General features: G+C 44.8%; 1 protein-coding gene across 2 annotated transcripts in view; it reads right to left on the reverse strand.

The window, feature by feature from the left end:
- Nucleotides 1-25,360, reverse strand: part of TMEM100 (transmembrane protein 100) — a 64,202-nt gene that overhangs the window by 23,546 nt on the left and 15,296 nt on the right. The window contains exons 3-4 of one of the 2 annotated variants that reach the window (XR_015703127.1): nt 14,701-14,854; nt 7,224-10,885 (exon numbers count right to left, since the gene is read on the reverse strand). The exons of the other annotated variant lie outside the window; for it this stretch is intronic. The gene's annotated coding sequence lies outside the window, so the exon portion shown is untranslated. Of the gene's footprint in view, nt 1-7,223; nt 10,886-14,700; nt 14,855-25,360 lie in introns of those variants that run through there. 2 annotated transcript variants of the gene reach the window in all.

A 25,360-nucleotide genomic window follows, 5' to 3' on the forward strand; every position in this document is an offset into this window, starting at 1 on the left:
TGCAATGGGCCGCTTCTGGAGCATTGAAAAGGTTTTCATTTGCTTGACAGAGCGAAACAGAGAAAGTCTCTTTAAAAGCCATTTCAGACTTAAAGCAAAGCCCTGAAATCCTGCCAGTGGGAGTACGTGCACTCTGAGCGGCCTTGAGTGAGCAGACGAGTCCAAGACGATGGCATGGCACTAGCAGCACGCAGCAATGGATCTCGAGAGTCCTAGGGATATTTCTTGTGTGTGTATCATATCTAGTTCCTCCCTAGTAAGTCCACTTAAACTGTATTTGATTTATTAATGTATTAATCAGAGTGGAGACTGTTTATACTGGGCTTTGGGAAGAAAACCCTTAATGGAGGAGCATGCTACTGTGGGTCCACTGTGCACAGGGCCAGGTGGCTCCCTTCTGGCTGGCGGTGGCCTCCAGCATGCCCTTTCCGGCAGCACTCACATCTTTCACAAGCACATGAAGACAAAGAACACAGAAAATAGCTCCTTTTCTCCCACGGGCAAAGCAATCCCATGCTGTTAGCACAAGCAGAAGGTGCTGCTGGGCGCCGGTGGTGCAGGCAGAGCCCTGGGGACATGCTGCCCGGCTGCTGCTCCCAGCACCGCACCGCAGGCAGGCTGACTGCTGCAGGGAATGCCCGGGGACAAGGGTTGGCAATAGAGCCCTAACTGGCTGAATATCACTTATATCCAAAGACCTCGCCATTGCTGAGAATTTTGATCCTTTGGGATCTTCGTCATCTTTCTAGAGGGCTCAACGATGAGCCATGCCTCAGTTTACCAGCCTCCGCTGGTAAACGTCAGTGTGGGAGCACAGATCAGGAGTGAAAGCCCCGTGACCTAGGGCCATCTCTCTCAAAAGTCTTAAAAGAGGTTCGAGCAATTTTTTTTAGCGCTCATTCTCATTTGAGCCCCAGCAGTTGCTGTGCCTCAGGCACCCGCAGGGTCGAGCTCCCCGCCTGCTCCTTCACTCCCTTGCCACCCCGATGCAGAGCAGCCAGGCCCGCTCTCCCCACAGCCCTTGCTGTCTGAAACCCAGTTTCTGCTAATCTTCATGTGCGGTCTTTTAGAAAATGGCTGGGTTTCGTAAACCATTCTCCCGCAAACAGATTTCTTTGTACTTGCTGAGAACCCAGGATACCACCTACACCATGAATTACAAACAAGAAGCAGGTCACAAAAAGAAATGTAAAAATCCCTAAAAAATCCCTAGAGACAAGCTCCATCACAAGTGGACTCCCAGCCTGCAGCGCTGGGCGTATTTCACAGCGAGAGGAGCGTTTCGCTTCATCCCAAGCAGGAAACGGCTGTTCCGACATGCTGTTTCTCTGCTGGGTACTCGTCTTTCATTTTGCATCCCTGAGCCAGTGTAGGATTTGCAAACATTTAATAATTCCAAGAACAAGTGCATTAAAGCCTCAGAACAAGGGGAAAGCCCTTTTCCTGCCAATGAGGCATATTATTGACAATACCCCATTGTTGTACTCTCACTCACCACCCCTTAAAGTAATTAATGGATAAATGAGGGGTTTTTCTCTGGCATTTCTGTGGGTGGAGTTTATTCCCATCCTTATCTGAGCAGCGGATCTTTCCCACCAGTAACTTGGTGCCAGGTTGTCCCACAGTCCCTGACGCCGGAGCCTGCTGCAGAACAAACAAACTCAATTACGGGAGGATATTTACAATTGCTGACCAAACTCTCGATTTCCTTGGTAAGCTCCTCAAGACAATATGCTCCGGGCGCTGGCCTCCAATTGTACTGTCAGAAATTGATACAGGACCAAGAATGAGAAAATATTGTGTTTAGATTTGTGATAGGCAAACAAAACAACTGAGCGATGTTTTTGGAGGTTCCCCCCCCACACCCCATGTGTTTGTTTATTTTTACAGCCCTAGGATGGAGCAGGGCGAGTGCAGAGCCTCCCCTTGCCCTGCCCTGCTCCTGCTCCTGCCAGCAGCCAGCCATGCAGCGCTGGCAGGCACCGGCGCAATGTCCCTGGGAGGATGAGGAAGAGGGACAGTGCTGCACCTTGTGCATGAGTCTTGTTGTGGCCCAAAACTTGTATAGTGCCTTTACTGAGCTCATTAAAACAGCCCTTCCCAGGTCTGCCAGGATTCAAGCAGGAAACCGTGGTGCCAACACGTAGGGGTTTCCAATGGAGGATGAAAGAAGCCTTCACCTCCCATCGCAGGTGTAATCCCTGCTCATCCAAGGGGTGCCCTGCGCACTGCAGCTCCCAGCACCGTCCCGCATGGGTATCTCCAGCACCCCTTCCCCACGCAGCACTTATAAGCCAAGTAAAACAAGACCAAGTACAGGGTCCTGCACCTCGGTCAGGGCAACCCCCGGTATCAATACAGGCTGGGGGATGAAGGGATTGAGAGCAGCCCTGTGGAGAAGGACTGAGGGTACTGGTGGATGAAAAGCCAGACATGAGCCAACAATGTGCTCTTGCAGCCCAGAAGGCCAACGGTATCCTGGGCTGCATCCAAAGCAGCGTGGGCAGCAGGGCGAGGGAGGGGATTCTGCCCCTCTGCTCCGCTCTGGGGAGACCCCCCTGGAGCCCTGCGTCCAGCTCGGGGGTCCTCAGCACGGGAAGGACATGGAGCTGTTGGAGCGGGGCCAGGGGAGACCACAAAAATGATCAGAAGGATGGAGCATCTGTGCTATGAGGAGAGGCTGAGAGAGCTGGGGTTATTCAGCCTGGAGAAGAGAAGGCTCCAGGGAGACCGTGTTGCAGTCTTTCAGTACTTAAAGGGGGCTTATAAGAAAGATGGGGACAAACTTTTTAGCAGAGCCTGTTGCAATAGGACAAGGGGGAATGGGTTTAAACTAAAAGAGGCTAGATTTAGACTAGGTATAAAGAAATTTTTTACAATGAGAGTGGTGAAACACTGCACAGGTTGCCCAGAGAGGTGGTAGAGGCCCCATCCCTGGAAACATTCAAGGTCAGGGTGGACGGGGCTCTGAGCAACCTGATCTGGTTGAAGATGTCCCTGCTCACGGCAGGGGGGTTGGACTAGATGACCTTTAAAGGTCCCTTCCAACCCAAACTATTCTATGATTCTGTGATCCTATACACCCAGATTAACAGCAGAGCTTAACTCTGCAAGGGCTGATGGTTTAATGTTTGGACCAGTTCTCTGTTTCTTATTACACTAAGAGCAAATCTTGAGTGACGGCACTGCAAGCAGTGTTTTCCAGATTTGCACCAGTTTAATGAAAACCAGAATTTGGCTCTACATCTTAAGAGATAACACTCTCTGTACTCGTGGCCAATATGTTAATGTCTTCCAGCATTCTGCATCTTTCTCCAAAACCTTTGTAAGCCTTCCCTTATAGGTTATCCAGGGATCAAGGTCTGAAAATCCATGAAATAGAATGGCTGTGCAAGATTTGCATGTAACGTAGCATGACTTTTCTTATCACTAGGCACTCTTGTTTGACTGGAAAACTCCATTTGTTATTTAGGGGATTAGGAACATTCAACAAGAAAAGAGGAAAAGGGGCAGGTTCTGATAGCTGTGGGACTCAAATTCAGAAAAACACTAATAGACTAATATCAAACTCTGGTCCAGAGAAGGAATATTAATTAGTCGGTTAATGAGAACTGGATCCCAACCAGCTGTATTAGGGTCCTGTAATGCTCACATATTCTACTTTTCTCCCCTTGCCCTGTTAATTGACTGCAGGCCACCCAGGGTAACAAAGACATATGACAGAAATATAGTGTGTATTTATGTTGGCTCGTCTTGCTGTAATCTCCTTCAGGGTATGACCCGACTTTAATAACTCAGACTTACCCTATCACTTTCTGGCTCATTTCCTTGTGGGCTTATAACATACACAGTGCTTTTCAGTTTATTCCTTCAGTACATTTGGGGAAAAAAAAAAAAAAAGAAAAAAAGGAGAGAGGGAGAGGGAAACTGGCTACAAAAATTCATTAAAATCCATCTCAGAGGCTCTGCTTACATGTCCCATTGCTTAGGGGCTCCTACAAATATTTATTAGCACAGACCACCTCCTGACAACGTTTCCCCATGGCCAGTAACAGCATCTTCAGAGAACAACTGGAAGATGTGAGCGCTGGCATCTGTTCCACCCACAATGAACTGAGAACTATAAACATCTCTAAGGCTGAGTAATTTATCATTACAAGAAATTATACAAAGAGGCAGGAGTTGAAGTAAAATCAGGTTATATCATGGGAGGAAATCTGATTGTAAAGGCATACCAAAATATCTTCTAATGTATCAGCTTTCCTAATGGCTTGTACATTCAGTTCTCTGTAGCAGAGACTGTTTAAATCAATATAAACCTTCTTGTTTACAATTGTTTCTGTACTTCTGATATTATTAGTACAGATTGTCAGGTGACATTATTCTAGTTATGCTGCTAAGGTAAGTGCAGAGAAACTATCCAATTTCGATTGCAAACAGTTTCAAATATGTTACTGGGGTAAGAAGGAAGAAAAAAAAATCTTCTGAAAGTCAGTTGTTTAGGGTGGAGCAGAGAGGGTTTTTGGGTGGAAGTCCATAATCAATGATTTTACCTTAAGGTCCACAAACAGGGCCCAGAGGCAGACCTTTCAGTTCCTACAAGCCTCCGTTCCACATCATTTGTTTACCTTGTCTTAAACCAGGTAGTTCCTAAAACTGAGATTAGAAGAAGTGGTGAGAATGGAGATAATTTAGGACTAACAGGGAGGCTGATCCCAATTAGAAGAATGAGAACTGCCAGCCAAAGAAGAGGAAAAAGCAGCTGTGAGCAGGTTGAAGGGGTGATCTAGCAGGCACACAGTTGTGCCTTTAGGATGCAACAAAGGATTCAAAGGAGCCAAACATCTTGAGGAAAGAAAACAAAAGAATTGGCCTCACATGAACTTTAATTTTGCCCAGAAATTCCACCCTAGATCAAAGAACTCCAGTGAAAGTTTAGTTGGAAACAGCATTTTCCTGCACAGAAGTTCAGCTTCAGCAAGTGGGAAGCCTTTTTCCCCCCATGAAAAGCTAGTTTTGTCAAATTCCTGGCCTGTTCTAGAGTAGGTTTAGTCCAAAGGCATTTTTTTTGAGAAAAATCAAGTGCAAGCCATGTTGGGACTGTTATCTGGGCTGACGGTGTAAGGCTCATAGGGACCGTTGGGGGACCCCTTTAGCAACTAGTCTGCCCAAGGCCTGGAAGCAATTTGTGGGGTGCAAAGAGCCAGGGAAGAAGGCAGCTGGTTCACACGGAGATGCAGACCTGCCCCTGGGTCTGAACTAGGAGGCTGTGAAGCACAAGATGTGTTTGAGACCTGAGCTAGAGATACTGAGTCATGAACTTCTAGGATACTCCTGCTGAGTTTGGTCCTTTTCCTAGGAAGAAAAGGAGCTCTGGGGTGATGCTGATGGAAGAAGCTACTGCAAACACCAAGGATGTAGAGAAGACAGGGAAGAGTGAGCAGAGACAGCTGTTTCTTGCATGTCCCCTGGTCGGTCATTCCAGTGCAACAGAGCAGATGGGAGCAGACATGCCTCCAAAGAAGCATACCAGCTCTGAGTGTAAACCACACTTACAGCCCTCTGAATAAAGCTGAGGATTTAATCATTTGGTTTATAGTTTGGTCTATATGTGATAGATTTACTACCTTCTCCCTGCAGTTTATTATCTATTGACATGGTTTTCTTTGCAAATTCCAGTTTCCAATGACTTGCTGGTTTTAGCACTGGAAAAACAAAGTGCAGAATGATGCCAGTTAGCTCTGCTAGCTGTTCTTCACATTGCTCTTCGGCTGATGCTCTCAGTTGTTCTGAGTAGACTCCAAAAGTCATTGGAAATCTGAAGTCTTTTGTCCAAAGCTGGAATTACAATTGCTTGTGTTTTCAAGGAGCTGCATGAGGTCCTTCTTTACAAAAATTAACTGAAGTAGGGTGATGAAAATCTGCCTTCATCCTTTGAAACAGGAGCACAGATCAGGAAGGGACCTGCAGAACTGCAGACAGCAGTTGTGACATGTAATTGCTCATATACACTAAGTAAGCCTCATCTTGGGGGGGGGGGGGGGAATCAGTTTCTTTCCCACACTCCTTTAACTGAAAGAAATTCTCTCTGATGGCCAGAGACCTTCTTCCAAATTCCACCCCAAGTATATTTATGGCCAGCCTACACTCATTTGTTCTTGTGCCAACATTGTCCTGTTTAAATAGCTCTTCTTCCTCCCTGGTGCTTACCCCTCTGATGTATTTATTACCCTCATGATATAGTTAAATGAAGACGGCTTCTATTCAGAAAGCTTTTACGTCTTTCCCATTGGTTACTCTCTTATTGATAGAAACCGTAAGTGCTTGTCCCAAGGCACTCAAAAAAAAAAAAAAGGGGGGGGGGGGACACACACCAGTGCAATGGTCACTGCAGCTGGTGGCTCACCCCAAGTCAACAGCTTGGCAACAACTGGCTATTCAGGATCAACTCACAGTTTACAAACAGAGTTATTAAACACCTTCTAATAGTGTCCTGTGTATTCGCTGTTAACTTCTCTGTGATAAATGGGTACAGGAAGAGGAGTCTGACTTTTAATCATAAACCTACCGTTCCGTTAGTGACACCCCGGTGGCTATTAGAAGTCAGGGCAATAAGACATCAGCACTTCCTTAACAACTGTGCCATCCTAGAAAGCAGTCCATGGAGATGTATGCTATAAATGCACATCTTCCTCCAAACATCACTAAAAGTCAATCTTATACCTTCATATCAGCAACCACTACTGGAGACAGGACCCGATGCATCAGCATCATAGCCCACAACACCCCTTCCTAAAGCGCTGTTGGTATTCAGTGCTCACAGAAGAGCAGGGCTCCAACACGCACATGTAATGGCATTTCAGAAGAGCAGAAAAGTGATGTGTCAAATTAGGGTACAAACATAATGAAAGGCCATAAAAAGCCACATCACACAGATCTGAATATTCATTCTGTCCACCTCAAGATCCACGGATGTTCGTTCCTGAATGTTTTTGCTCAAGCTGAAGTTGGAGAGGAATTAACTTGGCACGTTCACACTTGGTGTCTTTCTTTTGCAGTGATCCTATTGTTTTGAAACATAATGGGGCAGGGTTTTCTATAGTCCCACTGGGACTGTATCAAAATTGACATCAGTAATGAAAAGCATGCTGTGTAATGCTGCTGCCTGCTCTTAACACCACGATTTCAGCCAAGAAAGAGTAAGTTATTCACATTTACTCCCAGTGAACTGGAAGGCCTTTTATTCAGGCTCCACATTAAATTTCAGCTGCCCAAAATGGTCTCATTCTTATTCAGGTCAGTGCTTTTGACTTCTTAGGCTTGTACAGTTCCCAGGACAGCTCAGGCCTGCAGCAGCTCTGAGGAGCTCTGTTTTCCACAGTGTTGGTACTTGATACCATGTTGATTTAAGGCACTGTTTTTCTTCAGACTCCTTCAATCAATATCCAGTAAAGGAGCATGGAAAACAAGCTAGTCAAAGACGTTGTATCTTCCCTAAAACTCTGAATTCTTATCCACATCCTCACCTTTAACATTTTCTGCTTAGGTCTGTACTCGAAGCTAGAGCTGATTTAAAAGTAGTTCATACCTTTGGCCTTACACCAATAATACTTATGTATGGTTGAGGTGTGCATTGCAGGAAGCCTTTTTCAAAGACTGATAAATGGACATACTTCAATACCACATGCTGTCAAGTATAAGCCTTCTAATAGTGTCCCAATAGCGTCTAACTGCGCAGATTACATTTCTTTGGAAAAGCTGGTGAAGAATTTTTTTCCTGCCATTTACACTGGTAACATCACTGTGCTGAACTCCGAGACTGAATTCGTGCTACATGCTGGGAGATAGAGGGGCATCAGGAGCCTGGGGAGGATGCTGGCTCCTGTGGGAGAGATGGCATTCAGGCCGTTACCCTGATGAGAAATCTGTGAAGGTTGCAGATGTTGTGGCTCTACAGGGATTTAAAAAAAAAAAAAAAAAAAAAAAAAAAAAAATCAGGGTCCATGAGAATCATGCTAAAAGCTGAAAAATTATTGGACTTCTTGAGAACTTAGTAAACTTTCAAAGATAACTCAAATATATTTATTATTCCTCTGCATAAACCGCCTGCCAGTGTGCATTCAGGGCTCCAGGACAGTCCCACCACACTGCGGTCCTCCAGGATGCTGCTCTGAACCGATGGAGTCAGCTGCCTTCGCTTTGGCCGTGCCTCTCCCCACGACGAGAGCTCCATGGGTGCTTGCCCCTGAGATGATGCTCATTCTCACTCAGTGTTTTGAGGTGAGGTTCAACGATATCCAAGAGGCCTGATTGCCTCTTCCCTCAAGCAGGTTGGGACCAAAAGCACTGGCACAGGGTTAGTGGGGAAAAGGAAAACAAGTTTAATGGCAGCCGTTCAGTAAATGCTGCCTGATCACCACCAGAAGCGACTGCCTCTGTGAGCCCCGAGCCACATGAGAAGCATTGGACAGCGTTGTGGTTTGCACTCTGAAAAGGAGCTCTTTGTTTTTCATTTTCCCTTTCCATAGAAGTTGTGCCAGCACAAAGCTGGGAAAACAGTAGTTTCTTTGGAAATGCCTCAGAGATAAACATGCTCTCAGAAACGGCTGCAGATATGGCATCTTCCACGCGCACCTCGGCAGCAGGCTGCAGGGGAAGTTTGAACAAGCAGCTGAACGTCCTGCAGTGTCGCTCTGCTCCTGCTCCATCCTGGGGCAAAGCCTCAGCACCCCTGAGCAGAGCTGAAGCAGTCCTCGTCTGATGGGGCATCCCACCCCTCGATGGGTGCCGGCTCCCTTGCTCCTGGCAGCAAACGCTCAATGGGGAGCGACAGACTCTTGTGAGTCTGTACGAGAAGATTCCCTCCTGGACATGCCTCATGGTGGAAAAAGCCGCTTCACCACATCCAGCTTCCCACTAGCTCGACACAGCGGTGCGCAGACTGTGCTCATGGTCATTTCTGTCATTGCAGGCTCTGCTGTGACCAACACAATTCCCTGCTGGGTCAAGCGCCAGGGTATTGGGCACCTTTACATAAAGCACCAGGCCACACCTGAGCAAAACCCAGAGTTCACACCAACAACAGGGGCAGAAAAGAGCAGCTGGGAGGAAGGTGCTTAGCTTCCTTCTAAGAGATCAACTAAGAAGGCATTTAAAACCAAGCCTGATGTGTGCACACACTGCAAAGGATGGAACACTGACACACCTGAGCTCACTGCTCTCTGCTCCACAGGTTTGGGTGTTGGAAACCCCAAAAGAGGCACACCGAGGAATTTTGGGACCTGGAGATGTGTCAGCACCTGTTTGTAAATGCAGCTAATCCAAAATTAGCCAGGAGAAGTGGAAGAATCATTTGTCAGCTCCTGGTCTCCTCAGCCATCTTTAAAAAAATGTCACAGATACATTGACACTTCTGCTGTCGATTTAAATAGCAGCCACCATCCAGGATCGGCTGCTGGGCGAGGGGGCAACGTGTGGCTCCTGTCTCAGATGACTCACCAACATGCCTGAGAAACTCCCTTGTACCACAGACTCCACTAGCAACCCCACAACAAACAGTTGTCCAGGGCTTGCAGTCGTCCTTCGGGGTTTAGGACGTAATCCTGCCAGCGCTCGGGCAGCGGGGCGTGAGATGGCAGTGCCTCGCTGCTCCTTTCTCCTGCTGCCTCATGGCTGCGTTGTTGGACTGGGATGCAGGTGACATGGAAACCCCTGCTTTGCCATAAATCCTCTGCCCCCAATAAATGTTCCGTCTATTGGGCCTGGTTTTTTGTGAGTACACTAGTGATAGCAAAACCTCCTCCCCAGCTTTTCCAGCTGACCCCTGAACTCCTTGAACAAGAGGTTGTTCACACCCACATTTAACTGGGTATTGCGCACCGTAGCAGCTGAGCCATGGTGTGCTGGATATCTTTGGATCGTAACCACTTTTGTGGAGCTCCACTGGAGCATCTTGATGCACAAATGCATCCTCAAAACACTCCAAATTTGTAAAGCAGAAAAAGTCATAACCCAAAGAAGCTAGTGCAGCCGTCCGGTACCTCCTCTCTGCAAAACAGGCTCGGAGGAGTTTATTCCAGCCAACACTTTGGCAGCATGATCCGTCAAGCCTGCCTTTTTAACATGAAAATACAGAGCTCCTAGGAGTGACTTGGAAAATCATTTCCCCTCCACCTCTCCTATCACGCTGAGGGCAGGAGCCTTGATTGCACTGCTCCCACCCCTACCCCAGGAGAATTGTAGCTCTACCTCCGAAATGTGAGTTAAGTGTTATGACTCTGCCGCTACCCAGCTCTGGGGAGGACACTCCTAAACAAACACTTCTCTCATCTGGACCAAGAGAAACTACAGAGCTTCCTATTACCTCATTGTGATCCGCACCGTGACCCTCCGCAGCTGCATCAGACACACCTTCATCCTTCTCTAAAAGCAACGCTTGTGCCCAAGCCACACAGCTTTACTCGCAGGAGTCGTTTCTGTTCATACTGTTTCACCAGGATTAGTGGAGCTGCACATACAGTGAGGGGCAGCTCTTTAATATGGGTTCACAGGAGCAAGCACTTAACTATTTAAGCTATTCCAGTATGATCTTGGCACACCAAATATTTTCTCTTCATCTGTCCAGAGAACTTGAGCAGTGTCCAGGGATTTCTCAGCAACGCTGGGAAAAAAAGCTGAGCTAGAGATGATGTATAGTTTTCAATATAACAGTGAAACTATTACATAAAGGGCTTCAGAGCCAATACAAATCACCATCCTGTGAGGTTCTCGTACATCTTCCAAATGAGATTCTGCTCTGGCCATGCTAACTCCAGTTCTGTTTCTTTTTTTTGTTTGGGGGTTGGTTTGTTTGGTTTTTTCCTTTTAAGATACAGCAAGGAATTACCTACATTTTAATGGGAAACAAATAATTTTGTTAGAAAGCCAATTGCTGGAATAAACATTTGCAAGTCCTAGAATATAACCATTAGGCCCAGTACAGTGATCCTTCTTAACAAGACAAAAAAGAGTGATCTTTTGTAGGCAACATTCGTTTTATACTTAATTTTAATATTGAACTTTTCCTGCTGTAACTTCACTTGAGCCATCTTTCCTCCACTGACTTTTAAGTTTCTAAACACACACTAACTCAAGCTAATAGAGTTCGAAATTTACTCTGTGGGAGTTTTTAATGCTTTGAAGAAAGATAATGTGTATTTATAGCTAAAATCATATCTTTATTTGGAACCCAATTCTTCAAGCACATAATTATATAAATAGTCCTTGGCCAGGCAAAAAAACAAATTGTCTTCAGGATTTATAAGCTACAAGCCAAGATTCCCAATCTGTCGGAGCTCTGTGAAGAGAGAGCCTGCTACAGGCAACAGAGCAGCAAAAGCACACGTAAGACCCAACTCAGACTGGGCCTCGATGTTTGCCGTATTTATTCCCCATTCAATGCTCACCCTCTTTTTGCACTCTTAAGGAGCAGTTGTCTCTGTTGGAGGGCCAGCCACGGCAATTAGCATCACTAACTGTATCACCTAATGAGCAGGAACTCACGTCCTTGCTGCCCCGGGCCAGAGACAGGTCCTGCCGCCCTGGGACCCTGTCCCTGACAGCCACTGGTGCCAGCGGCTTTGGGAGATGGCAGTCCACAGCCCAGGAGCCAGCCTCGCAGCGCACGATATAGAATTCATTGTTCTCGCATACCCATGAGAGACCCAGGTCTGTGTATACATTCAGATGGAACCGCAACCCTTTCCTACCGCTATCTACCACACAATGTTTATCAGGGTTTACAGACCACTTCCTTTTTAAAACCCTTATTGAAATTTGCACAATAAACAATTTACCCAATTGGTTTTAGGAGGCCCTCAGCCCTTTTCCTTTCAAGGCAAAAGAAAGGAGATTTACTTATTATATAGAAACAGGCTGGGCTCTGGAGGGGCCAGGGGAGGCAAGGGAGAGGGCTCAAGGCTCTGGATGTAAGCATGGACACTAGGAGAAGACGTACCTGCCCCATAAGGCTGTCAGACCTACCCTCCAATCGAGACATCAAAAATCATCCAGATCACAGGTTAAAGCCCCTTTGCTGGCAGCAGCACAGGTTTCCTGCAGGTACCGGGGACAGGAGTCACACACAGCATGGCCTTGGTCGTGCCCCTCGCACAGCACTGCCTGCCCACCAGCAATCACGGATGGGGCCAGGCTCGGTATCGCTGACATTTCTCCCAGCTGAATGTATAACCTATATATAGCTCTGGTTTGGATGATGAGAGAGGACCACAAAACTGCTGCTTCACCATCCACCTACAAAGCCTCCAAGCTCCTGGAGCCCACTGGGCCTAGGTTTGCTGCAGCCAGAAACAGCTCTGCCCCCAGCTGTGGTTTGGTCCCTGGATTTTTGGGTTTTTTTCTGAGGAAGCCATGGAAGGGATCTTCGTGGACACAGAAGCTGCCAACAAATTGTCCTGTAGCAGATATGGGTGGCACAGCTGGGAGCACAGACGCTTTCCCCTTATTGGGTTTGACTTTCAATTGTCTTCCAACTCTTCCACATGCAAAACACTGCACGAATGTTGCATCCCATAGGAATTTGACTGCCCAGTGCATTAAGGATTTGAAGACCAGGCCGTACAAGCCAAGCATGCAGTTGTGCTGAGTTCACAGCATCACATGAGAGGCCAAGAAAGAAAGAAGGAAAATCTTTCTGAGCAGAGAAGGTGCATCTTTAACACCATTCCTACAGAGGGGACAAGAGAAGCAAGGTAGTACTTGCTCCTTGGGAGAAGATGCCCATTCTAGCTATGTTTTCAGAAAACCACACGGCTCTAAGGAGGACAGAGGTACACTGTTTCCAGCTGAGAGCTACTGAAATGAAACCCCTACCCTAGGCGAGCCAGGCAAGGGTCAGTAATGCAAGTGCAGTAGCAGGGGAAGCTTTGAGCCTAAAGCAATTCACAGGTACAGAGGACTCCCAAAGGAAAGCAACAGCTTCTCCCATTCTTTCGATAAACCAAGGATTTCTATCAGCCTGAAGCCTAAACAGTTTCCTCTCCCTTCTCTACCATGGAAAACCCTCTGTTGGGTTTTTGGTGGGATTTTTAGTTTTTCCTTCTGAAGCTGCTTGTATTACAGGGCACAAAGAGAAGAAAAACGTTATCACCCAGGAGCAGTAGCTTTAATGCAAGATATAAATAATTTCCTTGGTTTCCTCTTTCTGTCTGAACTGTCATCATCTGCAAGGGACAGAAGAGCCAGGACCCCCTTCCCACCCTGAGGAGGGCAGGCAGCTGGTTTGGGCAGTAGCTCCCAGACTGCCTGGAGATTTTGACCCATTGCCCAGCCGCTTTCAGGCCCCTGAGCAGTGGGAATACATTTGCTGGGGAAGCGCTGACCTTTCTGGATGGCAGGAATTCATGGCAATGGTTTGAATGCGAGAACTGCAGTAGCACTTGATAAGAGATGTCACATTAATGATATACCCAACACTGACAGAGCAACTTTCACGTTAAAGAGCTCCCCACATTTTTTAATGAATTTTACACCACTTGCAGACCTTGCATGAAATGCAGCCACATCTGGAGGTGAAGGAGTTAACCAGCCAGGACCAGACATGCAGCAGACAGAAAGGGAGAAGTCAGGGATGGATACAGTGGCAACAGGCATCCATCAAGTGCAAAATCGTTACTGCTTTCAAAAAAAGAAATGAAGGGTAGAGCACAGCTTTTTGCTGAGTGCTTGGGGTAGGAAGCATCACAGCTGGAGCTGGGATAGTTCAGTCTTGCAAAATTCTGTTTGTATTCTCTCAAGGCAATGAATACTTGCTGGGCAAGCCAAATGCAATTAATTCACGGTAAGAGCTGGCAAGTACAATTCCATCCCCAGATTTCCACCCTTCCCCTCCATCCTGACACACACATTCTGCCTCCAAAAAATATACACTCATCAGGAAAGAAAGCAAGGAGGAGTGCTGTGTCCTGGGCTCCAGCTCTGCCTCCAACACTGTGCTCCAATATTCAGCATTCCCAAGGCCAGTCGTTTATTCTCTCTGCTTTGGCTGTGGTTAGCTTCTTTTGGGGAGGGGGTGGCAATTAAATTGACAATTAATCACAATTTTAAAGCACTTCACTGCTTTTCAGAACAGAGAGGTTACAAACGGGGAAGTGTTAGAAGTGAGCAGTAAAATGCTGTGATTAAGCACCTGAAGGTCATGGATGTGCTCTACACGGAGAGAAAACTTCCTCCTCCCCCCTATCCCCATCCCTTCTTGATAGCACAAATTAAAAAACAAAGCCAGCTGTTCAGTCAGGAGTGACTTTAGTTTAAATCTTTGTTTCTTGCTCAATAACCCTTTCTTTATAAGCTTCCTGCTGGGAAAGTTTGTAAGCCAAGGCATGCTACTGAACACGCAGCACACTGTCTGCAGAGGACAAGCGCCCAGCGAGCCGGCATCCACACCTTTATTGAATCATTACAGTTTCTAGATCTGATGAGGCAAATCAGAGGGTGTTGGTTTAAAAATGAAAAATAAAAAGATTAAGATACAAGCTGTTCTCCATGAGAAACTAATCACATGCTGGAAAGTTCTCTAGCAGTTTGAAGGAGAAGCAAGAAACAGAAGGAAGCAGCTCAAGGATTTGTGTGCAGGAGGCTGTTTCTTGCCCTGCACGGATTACATTCATAACATAACCTTTCTAATTGAAACAATTTGTTCACCTGTGAGCTAGCTCCAAAGTCCTTTGAGGTCTGTAGGAAATTCCCAATATTCTGGATGGGCTTTTGCTCAAGTTCTTCATTGTTTGCATGTGGGAAAAATCTGAATATTGATACAAGCCCAGCAATTTGGAGGCCTTGCTAGCAAACACTGCATCTGGACGAGGGAGGATGGAGAGAAATAAAACATGATCAGAAAACTAGCATGGTCCACTGAAAGAGTGTTTACAACTGCTATCTATGGCTCTGGTCTAAACCTGGAACACTTAAGTCACTTTATTTGGTACATAAATTGCAAAACCAAAGAGCATCCCACATTGCCTCTGAAATGCCTTCTCTGAAGTGCTGTCCTCAGAAGTGAAGTTATCAAAGTCACTCATTCAGTGGCTGGGTGACACGACTTTGTAAATTTATGGAAAATAACACTATTCAGTGCTACCTACCTACATATATAACTCCAGGGGAAGTTGCTATCGTGGTGCATAGAGCCCAGACAAACCAGTTGTGGGTTGTGATCTGATGGAAACTGCCTGCAGGGAAAGCCTTCTTAGTAACACCCACAAAATCCAAATACCCACTCAGGCCAGGAGCATCAAGCTTTCCACCTTGCAAGTACCTCTAGCTCAATTTTTACTTCTGCTGAACCATAATTAAAGTCAATGATCTCCTGTAAGCTTCAGATCAGCCCATGCAAGCTTTGTTTATACAGACTTGTCAGCAATTTAAGAAACCACACTTAATTGGGCTGACTACAACCCTGTGAGAACACAGCGGTCATTCTTTTCTCTTCAAACACTTCTTGACCCAACACATTACTGAAACCAGAGAGCCCACACCAGTCCTCCTCCCCCAACCACTTGAGTGTACATTACATTCGAACAGGTTCACCACCTTCATTCCCAGAGCCGTCACTTTCTCTCACTCGGTTACTCATTTTTTGGTATATTTATTTGCCCAGTGCTGGAATATCCCATGTCTGCTGACATAAGTGATTGCACGGCAGCCGAGGCTCCTCTCCCACACGCAGAGCGTGTTTAGGCTCTTTTGGGGTTTGCACAGCCCAGACCTCACAGGCAGCTGGACTCAGTTCTGTTAGTCATTGATCAATCTTTCAGAGCAGTGGCTGACAAATTTGTTTTAACACAAGTGTCTAAACAAAAGAAGAACCCTACTGCTCTTTTACCCTACTGCAAGAATGAAGGGAAAAAATATCTTTTTTTCTACAATGAAACCTGAATACCAGGTCTGTTTCAAATGACAGAAAACATAAATGTTATGGTTACAGAATTTAGCATGCAAGTGGAAGAGGATACTGCCTTCTCCCCCAGAGTGAGATTTCACTGCAGCTACAAAAACACGCTGGGGAAGGTGGAGTCAATGCCAAGTCCTAATGACTTTCAGTAGCACTGAAGTACGCTCAGTTCTGCTCCTACAGCAGTGGTCTCTCGGGAGAGTATCACACCCCTTCATCTAAGGCCCTCTGAGCCGAGCCAGAGCAAAACACCATTCCCAGGATTTCACCCAGTAATTCCTTTAATTTGCCAACAGCCTAAGCTAGAATATACCTTTTAAGATAAATCAAATCTCTAGAAGTTTTAGAGCAGTAGAATAGGCTGCTTAAAGGCAGAACATTCATTAAACCACCCAGTAATGTGCTAATTCAGGGGAATATCTTTTTTCCAAAAGGCTAGCATTACCAAATAGTGTCACTAAATACTACCAGAAAAACAATCCAGTCATCTCTAAAGTTCAGCAGTGTTCATGACAACATTCCTGTCCTGAGACTGCCACCGAGATGTTCTCATACAACCCAGTCATATGGAAGTCATAGCTCTCGCAGAGCAGCTGTGTTTTTTGGAAGTGACTTCATATTTTTGGATGTTGTCTACCACATGGAATCTAACATCTTCAACAGCAAATAAAGCTCTTCCTTTCATCCCATGCCACGTTTCCTCCATGTAATAAAGGTGGTAGATTATTTTTAACTCTGCAATGACTTCTTTTTGCTGCCTTCCCTTAAAACACAGGGACTGTATCTCCGTAAATGCCTTTGCAAGCTCCTGGTATTTCTAACACAAATTGAGCTGAGATTTTACACAAGACTGGAAGGATTCTTCTTCCCACTTGCCTCACATCTGTGCTGATGTGGATCTGACTGACTCACTCCAAAATAATCACTCTTGCAAGTAAGTTCCTTTCCCAAAACTACATGTTTCATAATGACAGTTCCACCACATGTCTGTCTGGCAAACCACAAGGATTGTTGGCTGCCATCTTCGGGAAAGGTCCAGACTGCATGGGACATGCCAAAACACACCCCTGGACCCTGCTCCAGGGGCCATGTGAACCAGCAGCTCAGGGGCTGCCGACAGCCAACGCCTGCGCGACCTCCTGTTTTTAAAGTGATGGTTGACAACTCTTGCAAGAGGGTAAAGAGAGAGGACACGTCAGGCTGCAGTGACATGGCAAGATGAAGGGCTGGGCTTCACCTCGTTCACTGGGGGAAGCTGGAAGAAACAAATGTGACCAAAAGCAGAATTTTGCTTTTCATTAGTGCCGCACCTTCCCCAGCCGTTCCCCGCGGGTGCAGCCCATGCAGAGGAAGCAACATCGCTCCCCACGCATTCAACGCCAGCCTGTTGAGTCACAGCACAGTTCCCACAAACATCAGCCAAGGCAAAAGCTAACTCTCCAGTCACCGCTCCTGCCCTGCTTTCTGTGATAACCAAGTCCTTTCTCAGCCTCCCCTTCTTCAGTAAACAGTGCTCAAGCCTCACTACAGACAACGCAGACAGAGAGCATTCCTTTTATCTGCTCAGGAACATACTGGACAAATAAAAAACAAGCATATTGCCATTTGAAATAACAGCCATCTGCACATACTGCTATAGTGTATCTGCCATTCTGTCTCACCAGTCAGCTGCTCACCCCTGGAAAGCAGCTGGATCTCCACAAGCGCCAAATGGACGTGCACCAAACGCAGCTAATGAAGCACAGGGAATGCTGCTCCGAGACCCTGCAGTCAGGATCTGCTCCAGCTTTTTTGATTTGAGAAGTTGTGGAAGTGACTCCCAGATCCATTGGCGTACAGCTCTTATCAGTTCAGTTCCTGCAGGTCCAGGTGACCATATTTACTCCCTGGTGTGCCAGGAATTGATAAGAGAACATTTGACTCCAGAATTTTGGAGTAAACTCCAGACATACACCAGGATGTTCAGCTGTTCCAGACTCAGCTCATTTTCCACCTCGCCCAGATCCCTCAGGCTAACGGCAAATTGCAGATTTCACAGAAGTGTCTGAGGATCCAGATGCTCAAAATGGCACCAGGCTCCTAAGGGGCTTTAGGAAAAAGCTTTTTTTGCTTTTTAAATCTCTAAAGGCCTTATATGTATTTTAAGGCACCTTTGAAAGTGGGAGGTATCTAGGGATAAATAATTAAGGCACTCAACACTTCCACTTCAAATGGGCAGACCTAGAACATCAGTGTTTTCCCTAAAGATCTCCTTTAAGTGCATTTGCTTTCCAGTTTCCTTACACTGAACACTGCTTAAGACCGCTGTAAATCCAGTCTTATTAACCAAATTATGAAGTTCTGCATATAATGGTGGAAAGATGCAAAAGTGATAATATTGAACAAAAATTCATACATTGAACAAAAATTCATACATTGAACAAAAATTCATACATTGAACAAAAATTCATACATTGAACAAAAATTCATACATTGAACACATTTTCTATCTAGCTAGCTTAAAATTAAAGGCACCTCAGGCAGCGGCTCAGGGAATGTTATGGGGTTGGCATAAGGTGGTTCAGTCCTTCCACAGACCTAACCCTGCAGTGCTTTTGGAAGAGCTCCTTAGATTGTTTTGTTTTCTTCAATAAGACCTGTCTGGAATTAAAAATTTGCATACATATATAAATATATATGCAAGCCGCTGCTAGCCAGGAGGGAAGTAAGCAAGGAAGTCGTCAGGAATTGGAACTAGCAGGGTGTCTTTTAGTTATTTAAGGTATTAGCTGAGCCAATGGGCATGCTTTTCCTGTTTTAAATAGACACAATAAGATAAAGGTCAGCAGGGGAATTGGTTACATTTCTCTTTCCCATGTATAGGTATACTGCTGTGGAGGATGTAATCCTGCCCAGAACACTTTAAAGACAGAGCATAATTTGGAGATTTTAGAAGTATCATATTGGCTTCATCAGCTCAGAGCACAGTGTGTTGTAGGTACCAATTCCCCGTGAAAGCCAGAAGAATTTGGGCACTCTGATACTCAAACAGAAAAACTAAATCCTGCTATGCAACTAAGGGATCCCTTCCTAACTAAGGAAAACTTACTTAGCATCAAAGCTAACTACCCTGTATGCTTATCCTTATAAAGGAAAGCATCACATTGTAGGGAAACTATATTTTCTAATCAGCTTTCTAATCAGCTTTTTGCTTCAGCAGATAATCAAACTAGAAATCAATCTCAGAGTGCACCAAGAGGCTCAATAAATACCACCAAAAATGATAATTTCTTAGGCCAGGCAAGAAAATACTCAGTGGCACTCTTCCAGATCTATTAACATGCAAACTTGATACAGACACTAGGCCATGCACAGTACCCACCTTTACTTTAGTGGCTTACTATCTTAATTTGTAATTAAACCCATATTTTTTCAGTATACTAAAAAATTATAGAAGCAGCTCTTTCAGACCAAAAAAAAAAAACAAAGTCACAATCTTACAAACCTGCATATCCTACTGAGATCAGCAAGAGCCTTCAGTGTACTAGGAGTTCATGCTGACTTGCAATTACATTTATAATGCATTCTGGTTCATCAGAAACCAATTAAGATCACTGACAGCTGTAAATAATTCAGTTAATCAATTGCTAGCCTTAAACTGCAAAGAAAGTGATGCTTCTGATTATAAAAGTACTTTTAAAGATTATATCATTTCTTGAAGGGAGAATATTAAAGGTTGGGGTTTATATATATATATATATATACACAGACATTCACATTCACACACAAGCATATATATAAAAGCCCAAGAGAATTTGCTTCATGGAGAAACGTAGAAGGGCCTTTGCAATGGGCACAATGGGCGTTCTGAGTGTTGCTTCCTTAGTCTTAAACATGAACTCTAAGACTGACCATGCAAAATACAGAGCAGTCTGTCTGAGGTCTCAAGCATGTTGTATCTTGTATCCAGGTTCCGTTTTACAGTTTCCTCATTGCCTCCAGAATCATTACTCTGGAGAACATGCTGTTAACTCAGCAAAAGTCAGAACCCTGCTGTCAAGAGCTCAGGGACAAGCTATTACAGAAGTCGAAGCGTAAGGTGTGATGTTATTGGAATGTTCCTGAATAAGGAACCGAAAGCCATCAAATTGTTCTACTTTTGTTTTGGAAAAAGAGTAATGAAATATTACTCTTGGGATCCAAAATGAACAAGAGATCCATTCCCTCCTTTTATTGTAAAAAAAACCATATCTTGCAAAATCTGTTTTAATGGCTTATTTCTGGTCCAGGGATTTCACAATGTATATGGCTATCCTCCAAACCTTCCTTGAAAGACATGAAATAAGATTGTGTTTTGTTGTAAGTTAGAAAAAATATTCTCATTGTATGGAAATTCCTTCCCTGGCCTATGGGAAAAATACATCATAGTGACCATGAGTTGTGAAACCTTCATTGTACGAACCATGATGCGTGGTTAGAAAGACACCTCATTTCACCTTCCTGCTTGACCAGTTGAGCTATCACTGAAGGGCAGAGGTGCAAGGAGTTGAACAGTGTTTGGTTCAGGGGTTACATGCATTAGCTTAGGCTTGGTTCAGCAGAACATTTGCACCCTAACTCAAACTTAAGCATCTCTGTATTCTTTGCTGAATTTGCAGCAATAGCAGAAAGCCATCCCAAAGTGCAGTCCTCTCAGTGACTTTTATCTGAACAAATGTACTCAGTCGTTTCCAAATAAAATACGTAGACCAGGGAATAAGGGGATTTGATACTGAGTTTAATTGCTATTCTTTAGATGCATTCAAATACTACTAGTTTTTGGAAAGGCTGCTTTCTCAGCTCATTGTGATACTACCAAGAACCTCTGGCATCTGAACAAACAGAACGGGTGTTGAAGAGGAGTGAGCTGGCTTTGTGATGTGGCAATTTAAAGAATAGTGGACTTCTAGTGACAAAGTCTCCACATTGTGCTATTATGTGCAATTATTGCAGAGGAAGTTTGTTTAGGATTTAGGCCCAAGGTTCCCTAAGCGAGGCTTGTAAACAGTGTGGAAGTTGACTTTCCTGTTGGTGATAGAAAGATTGACAGCTAACAGCAACCTTTTGTGTAGCAATGACAACTGTCATTATTTTGCAGTTTCACTGCAATGTGATTAGATTGTAATTAGACTGTGGCTCTGCTGGATTTTCGGATTGCTTAATTGATGGCCCCAAACCAAATGACTTTGACTATGAGAAAAAAACCCTGAAACTTGAATTCCCTGCCGTTGAATTGGTTTAACGCATTCTAGTGCAGTTTCATGCTTGTAGCAAATGAACCTTCTCTCTTTATGTGCTTTAGATAAAACCCACAGAAAGTGTGGAAAGATCCACTAACGGATTCCGGACCTGGGTGCAGGTGACTCTGCTGGAGGCATCTGCTACTAAAAAGTGCCGCAAATTTGGTTGAGAGAAATGGTTTTCTATTTTGATTTACAGAATGATATAAATTTCCTTCCTCGGTTCCATAAAACTGTCACGAAGATGAAACTCCTCTTATAATGAAAAAGTAGTTGTCAACAGATAGACAACTGTGAGTACAGTCTTGGGTTTATGGAAATCTGAATGTTGTTTTATTATCACCAGTGAGACAAAGATATAATCTGGTGGATTCAGAGTAAAGGAAGCACTGTGGTTTCTTTATATTGTATATTTTTATAGGTGTGTTGCTCAGGCCACATTTCTAAACTTGGAGAATTAATATTTTCAGATCTTCTACTTTAGTGAAGAAAAGAGTAAGGCATAACAGGATGGTTGTTTATATGCACAAGGATAATATGTTGTTTAATTGAACAGATGTTAAAAACAAACAAACAAGAAACCAAATAATGGCTGAAAAAAGAACTTTGAGAAAATCAAATCAGAATTCATTTCATCAGTTAGGAACAAGTGTCTAATGGGAAGTGTAGCTAATGAGCCCATCTTGGAAATTTTTAAATATATCCAGAAACTTGAGCCACAAGCTTATATTTGGCAAACACTATCAAAATGTTCCAACGTCATATGATAAGACTGAGTTATATAAACACAGCCCATGCATGAGAAAGTTGCCTATTTATGCTTCATATATCAAATAAGATGATGGAAACATGCCAATATTTAAAAAGATCTTATTAAAAAGTAAAGACTTTTCTTTCCATTCTCCGAAAGAAAGAGTAAATTTAGAGAATATGAAGACAGGAGCTGCGTTCTCTTCTTGCACCCACTATCAAGGTCTCCATTCAAAAAAACAACATAACTTTATTTTCTCCCTTTCTAGAATCTAGGTATGCTCACTGATCACACGGAAGGAGGCCACTTTGTAGATGTACGTGTTCATTTACAAACAGACTTAAAAGTCCTCTAAAATAAGCTGATGTTGTAGAATACGTTCTTCCTCCGTTAGGAGCCTGGAGCGTTTCTCTGCAGTTCAAGGCCATTCATTAGCAGCTGCCAGCTATGCTACAGGCCCCTCTCTAATCAGTCATTCCATCATCACTTTAGGACACTTGTAATGCTTGACAGGACTTTAATATAAAACTTCCCAAGGCAGTTGTCAGATGGCCATGAGTTCTGCCCATGATATAATTCACATGTTCAGGAATGTAATTTCATGCTATGCGTGTTGCTGAACTGCAAGCTTTTAGTTCTGACTTCACAGTACTTAATCTCTTCCATGCCAAAAATTGCTTCAACAGCATCTTTTATGTTCAGATGAACTGCTGCACTAGCCCAAGGGAAAACTTTGTTTCAAGGTGGATTTAAATTTTGCTGGAAAAAAAACACAACTAATCAGACCATTTAATACAATTTACATTGTTGCTCCTTCTGCCTGGGATGCACAGGGGATGCAGAACGGCTCTGCCCACCTCACCCCGATCAACGACCAGCACACACTTCTCCTCTCCTACCCGTAATACTTGTTCTGCAGGGGCTTTCAAGCAACTGGCCTCCTGAACACCTTGCTGGTCTGCTGGAGCTGCACGGCGTTGGACCACTGGAGACAGCAGCTCACCGCTGCGCTGTGCCCCATGCACCTACATGGCAGAGACAGCCCCGCTCGAGGGAACTTGCAGTCTCACCAGCAAGGCAGATCAAAAAGCACCATCTGTGGTGCATTCCATGCACGCCACAAAGACTGGAAGGGCCTCACTCCAGGGCAGATCTAGAAATTAAATATAAATCCCCAAGCACCGTCATACCCACAGAACAACCCTCCTACTGCCACTTTTAAGCTGGAAAGAAAGTGAAGAGGGACTCCACAGGGTGTTCTTCACATGGCTCCTTCTCAGACTTGTCCCTGTGATTGAATGACCCCTCTGCACAGCCAGCCTGTCCCAAAGCAGCTAAAACGAGTGGCTGAATGAGATGGAAATAGCAGTCATCCCCCACAGAGGGTGTGTCAACATCAGGAGGTAACAGTGCCCGAGTCTGAACACCAGCCCTCTAACTCCTGGTAAAAACTGGCCATTTTTTGCAACAGTTATTTGGAGAGCAAGCTGTGACTACTACTTCTCTCCCCAACATGTCTCTGTCTCATTCACTCCAAACCGTTCTTCAGCCCAACTTGATGTCTGCTGTCCTGTGTTCAGACTATGGCTTTCTGCAACAGGGTCTGGCTTCCCAAATACCTGATCCTCAGAGCACGATGCTAGGGAGACCTGAGGAGAAGATTTTACTTCTTTCAAATGACAGACCTGCGCAAATGAGAACTCTCTCAAAGTACTCTGCAGTGCTGATGCCAGTCACATTTGCAGAGTTCCAGCGTTTAACAAAGACTTCACTCTGGGGACAAGAGCATTGTCCGGCAAAGGAGGCGACAGAGACGTCAAATCTATATGCCAGATGTCCGTGTCGTAACTTGTACCGAGACTCCTTTCTCTTTGTGCACTTGGCCTCGTGTGCAACGTGCATTTCCCAGCTGGAAAGACCTCGTGCACTTCTAACACTGGGAAAAAGAAAATTGCCCAAAGGGAAAAAGTACAAAAGGTTTGCCTCTGCTACAGGAAACTGAAACTGCCAACAGTCTGCTTTGCTGAACTGAGTACGTCGGCAGAATTAGGGTTTAGCAAGGTATCAGCAGCGTGTGCACGGACAGAAACGGAGAGAAAGAATTTCCCAAGTCAGGTTATTCTCTCTCAAAACAACATAGAATAGAGAAATAAAAATTCAGGGATCGGAGCTCTTTGCAGTCTGGAATTTCAATCCATGCAAAATCCCAGAATTGTTCTCATTTTGTTACCTTCCCAAATCGGGATGCAAATCTCAGTCTCAGGAGTTTATCTGTGCATGGATTTAGGTATAGAGCTTTCATATATGCGTATAATATTTCATTTCAGCAAGATGAAAATGTCTCGTGTCATCATTCTCTTTTTGATTTTTTAAAAACAATGCAGTTGAAAATTAAATGGGTTAATACAATGATTACAATTTCCTGTAAAAATGAATAAGCAACAAAATTGTTACATTTCTATGAAATGTTTTGAGTTAATCAGATCATCATTTTTCAGTGGAAGACTATTCACTGGGGAGTTTCTGACCAGCTGTAACTCTAGCATTTGGAAATCTTTCACCCTAGGAAATTACAGAATATCAGAACCATGAAAACATGGGAGCGTGACGAAGCGCTTGTTGTGACACCGTAGGGATGCCTGTCAGTCGTGGTGCTGCAGTCTGACTTTCTCATTCTTCTCCTCAATTTGAAATCCTTCATACCTCTTCAGAGTATTATGTATGTATGAATAAATAAGCCGTACGCTTAGTGTGCTGTTAGAAAACAGATAAAACTCCAGTAGATGGCGCTCAAAAATATCCAAAATTTGTGTCCCTGCGTGGCTCTAAGAGGACCTCAGTGCTGTGCAAACCCGGCAGCCTGGCCCGCAGCTCTCTGGCGGGATTCGGTGCAAGGCGCTGGTCTGGCACAGCGAAGCCGCCATGACTGCGCTGAGCCCTTGCTGGAGGCAGGAGACGATCAGAACTGCAGGACCCGTACACGACGGCTGGCTCAGCAGGGTCAGGCAGCTGCTGCTCCTCCATGCAATGGGAAACGGGGCCGTGCATGTCCCAGTTCCCCCCAGTTCCCCTTTAGCACCCTGCTCTGTCACGCACAGCCATCGGTTGTACTTACTGGTCACTCTCTAAGTGTGAAGCTAACAGAAAATACACATACAATTAATGGATTAAGAGGTCTGAGTCCTGTAAAAACACAGCGAAGATTAGGAAAAGTGCTGAGATGCAGGGCAGTTGTCAAACACAGCTTGCTGGGCAGGGGAAGGTCTGTCTGCCAGCTCCTGTGCAGTTGTGTTGTTTAGTAACGGCCAATTCTGGTGCCAGTTTTAAATTTTGTAGCTCTGACTGGGAAGAGCTTCTTGTATTATAAAGGCGATTGAGTAGTAATTCTTCAACAGAAGCACA

The sequence above is a fragment of the Nipponia nippon genome, unplaced genomic scaffold, assembly GCF_047370975.1.
Source record: "Nipponia nippon isolate SJK-2023a ecotype South Korea unplaced genomic scaffold, ASM4737097v1 scaffold_14, whole genome shotgun sequence".
NCBI classification, from domain to species: domain Eukaryota; kingdom Metazoa; phylum Chordata; class Aves; order Pelecaniformes; family Threskiornithidae; genus Nipponia; species Nipponia nippon.